Genomic DNA, 6250 nt, shown 5'->3' with positions numbered 1-6250 from the left:
CCTCAAAGACTATTCACAAGGCACAAGTTAGGCGTGTGATTGAATACACTCCACTTGCCTGGATGAGTGCAGCTTGAACAACACTCCAGAAGCTCCAAACTATCCAGGACAAACCAGCACACTTGATTAGCATCCAATCCACCACCTGAAACATTCACTCCCTCAGCCACCAATTCACAGTGGCAGCTGTGTACAATTTACAAGATACACTATGGTAACTCACTAAAACCCCTTCAATGCCCATGAAATGAGGGAGGAGTGGGGGTTTGAAGGGTGGGGGTGTGCAGGGCATGTAAGTAGGGGCCTCTGAGTGGTTGGAGCGGTGATGGGTGGGGGCCCTGGAATGGATGGGTGCTGTAAGATGGGGGGGGGGGGGTGAAGAGGGAGGACCCCTAGGGACCCCCATGGCGGGGTGTCTTCACTTGGTCTACATCCCACCCCAGGCAGAAGTGAGGAAGGCGCTGGATGAACTATACACAGTTATAAAAAACTACCAAACAGAACACCCGGAGGTATTGTTCATCGTAGCCGGAGTGTTCAACAAGGCCAACCTCAAGAGTGCACTGCCAAAATTCCACCAGCACATCTCTTGCCCCACCAGGGGTGACCACACTCTTGACCACTGCTACTTAAAAATCAAGGGCGCCTGCCGTTCCATCATCCGACTGCACTTTGGAAAATCAGACCATAAGATGGTGCTCCTTCTCCCAGCATACAAGCAGAAACTCAAGCGGGAGAATCCAGCTAAGAAGGTTGTGCAGTGCTGGTCTGAGGAAACAGAAGCGCTCTTATGTGACTGCTTAGAGACAGTGGACTGGTCCATATTTAAGAACTCAGCGACCAACTTAAATGAGTATGCCACCACCGTCACAGACTTCATCAGCAAATGTGTGGACGACTGCGTGCCAAAGAAAGCAGTACGTTCATTCCCCAACCGAGAACCATGGCTCAATCGCGAGATTGAATCCCTGTTGAAGGACAAATCTGAGGCATTCAAGTCAGACGACCCTGACCTATATGACCTCCGTAAAGCCATCCGATTTGCCAAGAAAGAATAACAAACCAGTCTAGAGTCGCAGACAGACTCTCGGCGGTTGTGACAAGGATTAAACAACATAACGGGCTACAAAGCGAAGCCGAGCAGTATCTCTGGCAGCAGCGCACCCCTCCTCGATGAACTCAATGCATTCTATGCTCGGTTCGTGCAGGTAACCAACAATCCCCTGTCGAGTTCCCCAGCAGCCCATAATTCACCCATACCCACCATCACACCTTCCGAAGTCAGATCAGCCTTCCTGAAAGTGAACCCTCGGAAGGCGATGGGCCCAGTCGGGATCCCTGGTCGAGCACTAAGAGCCTGTGCGGACCAGCTGGCAGAGGTGTTCGCAGACATCTTTAACCTGTCCCGACTCCACTCCAAGGTCCCCACCTGCTTCAAGAAGGCCACCAACATACCGGTGCCAAAGAAGAACCAGGCAACGTGCCTCAATGACTACCATCCGGTGGCCCTGACTTCAGTCATAATGAAGTGCTTTGAGAGGTTGAACATGAAGCGCATCACCTCCATACTCCCAGAATGCCTTGATCCACTGCACGGTAGCATTGTGGATAGCACAATTGCTTTACAGCTCTAGGGCCCCAGGTTCGATTCCGGCTTGGGTCACTGTCTGTGCGGAGTCTGCACATCCTCCCCGTGTGTGCGTGGGTTTCCTCCGGGTGCTCCGGTTTCCTCCCACAGTCCAAAGATGTGCAGGTTAGGTGGATTGGCCATGCTAAATTGCCCTTAGTGTCCAAAATTGCCCTTCGTGTTGGGTGGGGTTACTGGGTTATGGGGATGGGGCGGAGGTGTTGACCTTGGGTGGGGTGCTCTTTCCAGGAGGCGGTGCAGACTTGATGGGCCAAATGGCCTCTTTCTGCACTGTACATTCTATGAAAAAATTCTATGAATTTGCATACCGTCGCAACCACTCCACAGCAGACGCCATTTCCCTGGCCTTACACTCATCCCGAGAGCCTCTCGACAACAAGGACTCCTACATCAGACTCCTATTTATTGACTACAGCTCTGCCTTCAACACTGTAATCCCAGCCAAGCTCATATCAAAGCTCCAAAACCTAGCACTTGGCTCCCCACTCTGCAACTGGATCCTCGATTTTCTGACCAACAGACCACAATCAGTAAGAATGAACAACAACATCTCCTCCACAATAGTCCTCAATACCGGGGCCCCGCATGGCTGCGTACTTAGCCCCCTACTCTACTCCCTGTACACACACGACTGCGTGGCAAAACTTGGTTCCAACTCCATCTACAAGTTTGCTGACGATATGACCATAGTGGGCCGGATCTCGAATAACGACGAGTCAGAATACAGGAGGGAGATAGAGAACCGAGTGGTGTGGTGTAGCGACAACAATCTCTCCCTCAATGCCAGCAAAACTAAAGAGCTGATCATTGACTTCAGGAAGCAAAGTACTGTCAGCGTCAACGGGGCCGAGGTGGAGATGGTTAGCAGTTTCAAATTCCTCGGGGTGCACATCTCCAAAAATCTGTCCTGGTCCACCCATGTCAATGCAACCATCAAGAAAGCACAACAGCACCTATACTTCCTCAGGAAACTAAGGAAATTCGGCATGTCCACATTAACCCTTACCAACTTTTACAGATGCACCATAGAAAGCATCCTATTGGGCTGCATCACAGCCTGGGTATGGCAATTGCTCAGCCCAGGACCGCAAGAAACTTCAGAGTACTGTAGTGCACACTGCCCAGTCCATCACACAAACCTGCCTCCTATCCATTGACTCCATCTGCACCTTGATGAACAATCAATGGACACAAAACGTAGGTGAAGTCCGAACGAAAGGCTTTAATTAGCAAGAAATGAACCCGGCAGCAAACGTACAGGAGAATGGCAGTCTGCCGGGGAACACGGGTTCTTATACCCCGTCTCATAGGCGGAGCTACCTTCCTCTTAGCCAATTGGGCTAAGAGGCACACGATACCTGGGCCAATGGGCAGCAAGTCCTCTGCACCAATGGCAGCTCACACTCCCAGGTATCGTAATACCCCTAGTCATACTACCACACACCTCCAGCTGCCTGGGGAAAGCGGGTAACATAATCAAAGACCCCTCCCACCCGGCTTACTCACTCTTCCAACTTCTTCCATCGGGCAGGAGATACAGAAGTCTGAGAACATGCACGAACAGACTCAAAAATAGCTTCTTCCCCGCTTTTACCAGACTCCTAAATGACCCTCTTATGGACTGACCTCATTAACACTACACCCTGTATGCTTCATCCGAAGCCGGTGCTTACATTGTATACCTTGCGTTGCCCTATTATGTATTTTCTTTTATTCCCTTTTTTTCCCATGTACTTAAAGGTCTGTTGAGCTGCTCGCAGAAAAGTACTTTTCACTGTACCTCGGTACACGTGACAATGAACAACCCCAATCCATCCAATCCAATCCTTCCAAATCTGCAACCTCTACCCCCTGACAGGGGTAGCCAATACATGGAAATATCACCACCTGGACATTCCCCTCCAAGCCACACAGCATCCTGACTTGGAACAGCATCACTGTTCCTTCACTGTCGCTAGGTCAAAATCCTTGAAGTCCTTTCCTAACAGCACTGTTGATATACCTACACCATATGAACTGCAGCACTTCAAGAATGCCGCTCACTACGACCTTTTCATGGGCAATTAGAGATGGACAGTAAATGCTGGCCTCGTCAGGGATGGCAACATCCTGCTTACGAATATAAAAATATTTCCCTCCAGGATAGTACAGACTATTACAGTTAACCTTTTATGGGACGTAGTCTACCATAGCCTCTTATATGACAATCCCAACAGAACAGTTTCCTTGTTCCCCAGTACAGATGCCTGTGAATTGAAACCCCTTCTTCCAACACATTTCATTTTCTAATTTGTCTGATGCTATGCCAACTGTGGTAACAAACCAGGGAGTATTACCTTTCTATATCTCCTACAAGGCCTCTGACAGGTCAGTGCTAAATGTGACACTAAAAATAGAAAACATGTTACATCAAGTGTATGCAAACGTTATTGACCAAAAACAACAACTAAACTCCTCTTTCCTGTATGGTGAAGGAAAGAGAATGGTTGGAATTCTCTGCTCGTTGCGATTCAATTTTCCTGCCAGCAGCATAGCCTCACCAGCGGGTTTCACGGCGGTGTGGGTGGTTACAATGGGAAATTCCATTGACGATTGGCGGGAAGATAGAATCCCAGTTCCAGTGAACGGCAGGCGGCACAAGACATGGCTGAGGGACCAGAGAATCCCACCCAATAGAAATACATCAAAATATGATGGCTTATAGAATAATACGCACTGTTGCATCAGCTTTATTTTTAAAGTTGACATGTCAAAAATAAAGAACATTCAACAATTTATTCTTTGTAAAAACACACAATAATCATAATCGATAGTTTGAAAAAGTATTAAATTACTTTAAAAATTAAATGGCATTCGCATTTTGACAAATTCAAGTTGATAACTAATTCAACTTTGAAATAGTTAAATATTGGAAAAACTAAAGGCCCAATTTTCAAATATGCAACTCCCCAAGACTACTAATAGATTTATTTTGCTCTTTTTCTTTCTTGTGCTCTATATGACCAGACAGGTTTATTGGATCTCGTATAAGGTTTTGTATCAAGAAATGGCATCACATGTAAAACGATTTCATCCTCATGTTGTTATGCCATTTTCTTCATTGAATATTTTTCAAGCTTTGGGCAATAGGAACATAGTATCTTCATATACTGAATGATTTTCTGTGGTTGCTGCCTGGCGTAGGTCTTGGACGGGAATATTACAACAGTGCACAATGCGTTCTTCTGCTGCTGACGTGGAGTTGTGCAGACTGTGGCATCACTTTAAGGCCAGAAGGTCTACTGCTCACTGAGTTCCAAGGTATCGATCTTACTCAATTTTGTGTGAGAAAACATTTTTGGAGCCTTTTGAAAGCCCGTCATAGAACAAACATTAGTCTTCCAAAGTGCTCACCAAACGTACTTTCAAAAGGAGTAAACTTCAGTAGGGAGGGGTATAGGCCAATTCAATTTAGTGGGTACTCATCTTCCCATAATAAAACAAAAGTCATTAATAAAGATTATCATAGAATTTACAGTGCAGAAGGAGGCCATTCGGCCCATCGAGTCTGCACCGGCTCTTGGAAAGAGCACCCTACCCAAGGTCAACACCTCCACCCTATCCCCATAACCCAGTAACCCCACCCAACACTAAGGGCAATTTTGGACACTAAGGGCAATTTAGCACGGCCAATCCACCTAACCTGCACATCATTGGACTGTGGGAGGAAACCGGAGCACCCGGAGGAAACAGACGCACACACGGGGAGGATGTGCAGACTCGGCACAGACAGTGACCCAAGCCGGAATCGAACCTGGGACCCTGGAGCTGTGAAGCAATTGTGCTATCCACAATGCTACCGTGCTGCCCACACAAGAAGATGCTGTAGCTTGATGAATATTAACTGTGAATAAATGTATAAAAACAACGGGTTATAGCCATATAACTGGATGTTTGAAAATTGAGCCCCTGTTCTACCTTGTTCAAAAACCCAATAAAAACATTTATAAAAAAAGAATTTTCAAAGGCAATTGGATTAAGTTCAGTGCTCATGTCCGTTCACAAGGTTGAAAGCAACACAGGAATGTTATTTACTGTAACAACAAGGAAGAAGTGGTCAAATTGCAGTACACAGTACAAAATCTGACTTAGAACTGCTGTATAAAAAACGCATTGTGTAAGATAGATTTCAATATTTGTAATCCGACATGATTTCTTTTGCAGAATATTTTACTAACTCAAAAATGTAAAGGTATTTATAGAATTTAGGTGCTTAGAATTTACAGTGCAGAAGGAGGCCATTCGGCCCATCGAGTCTGCACCGGCCCTTACAAAGAGCAACCCACTCAAGCCCACATATCTACCCTATCCCCGCAACCCAGCGACCCCCACTTAATCTTTTTGGGCACTAAGGGCAATTTAGCATGGCCAATCCACCTAACTCGCACATCTTTGGACTGTGGGAGGAAACTGGAGCACCTGGAGGAAACCCGAGCACACACGAGGAGAACGTGCAGACTCCGCACAGACAGTGACCCAGTCAGGAATCGAACCTGGGACCCTGGAGCTGTGAAGCAATTGCGCTAACCACTATGCTACCGTGCTGCTTATGAAATATGTTGA

The sequence above is a fragment of the Scyliorhinus canicula genome, chromosome 3 (assembly GCF_902713615.1).
Source record: "Scyliorhinus canicula chromosome 3, sScyCan1.1, whole genome shotgun sequence".
In the NCBI taxonomy this organism is placed as follows: Eukaryota; Metazoa; Chordata; class Chondrichthyes; order Carcharhiniformes; family Scyliorhinidae; genus Scyliorhinus; species Scyliorhinus canicula.
The sequence above is the reverse complement of the archived record's forward strand: the minus strand, read 5'-3'. Positions refer to the sequence as shown.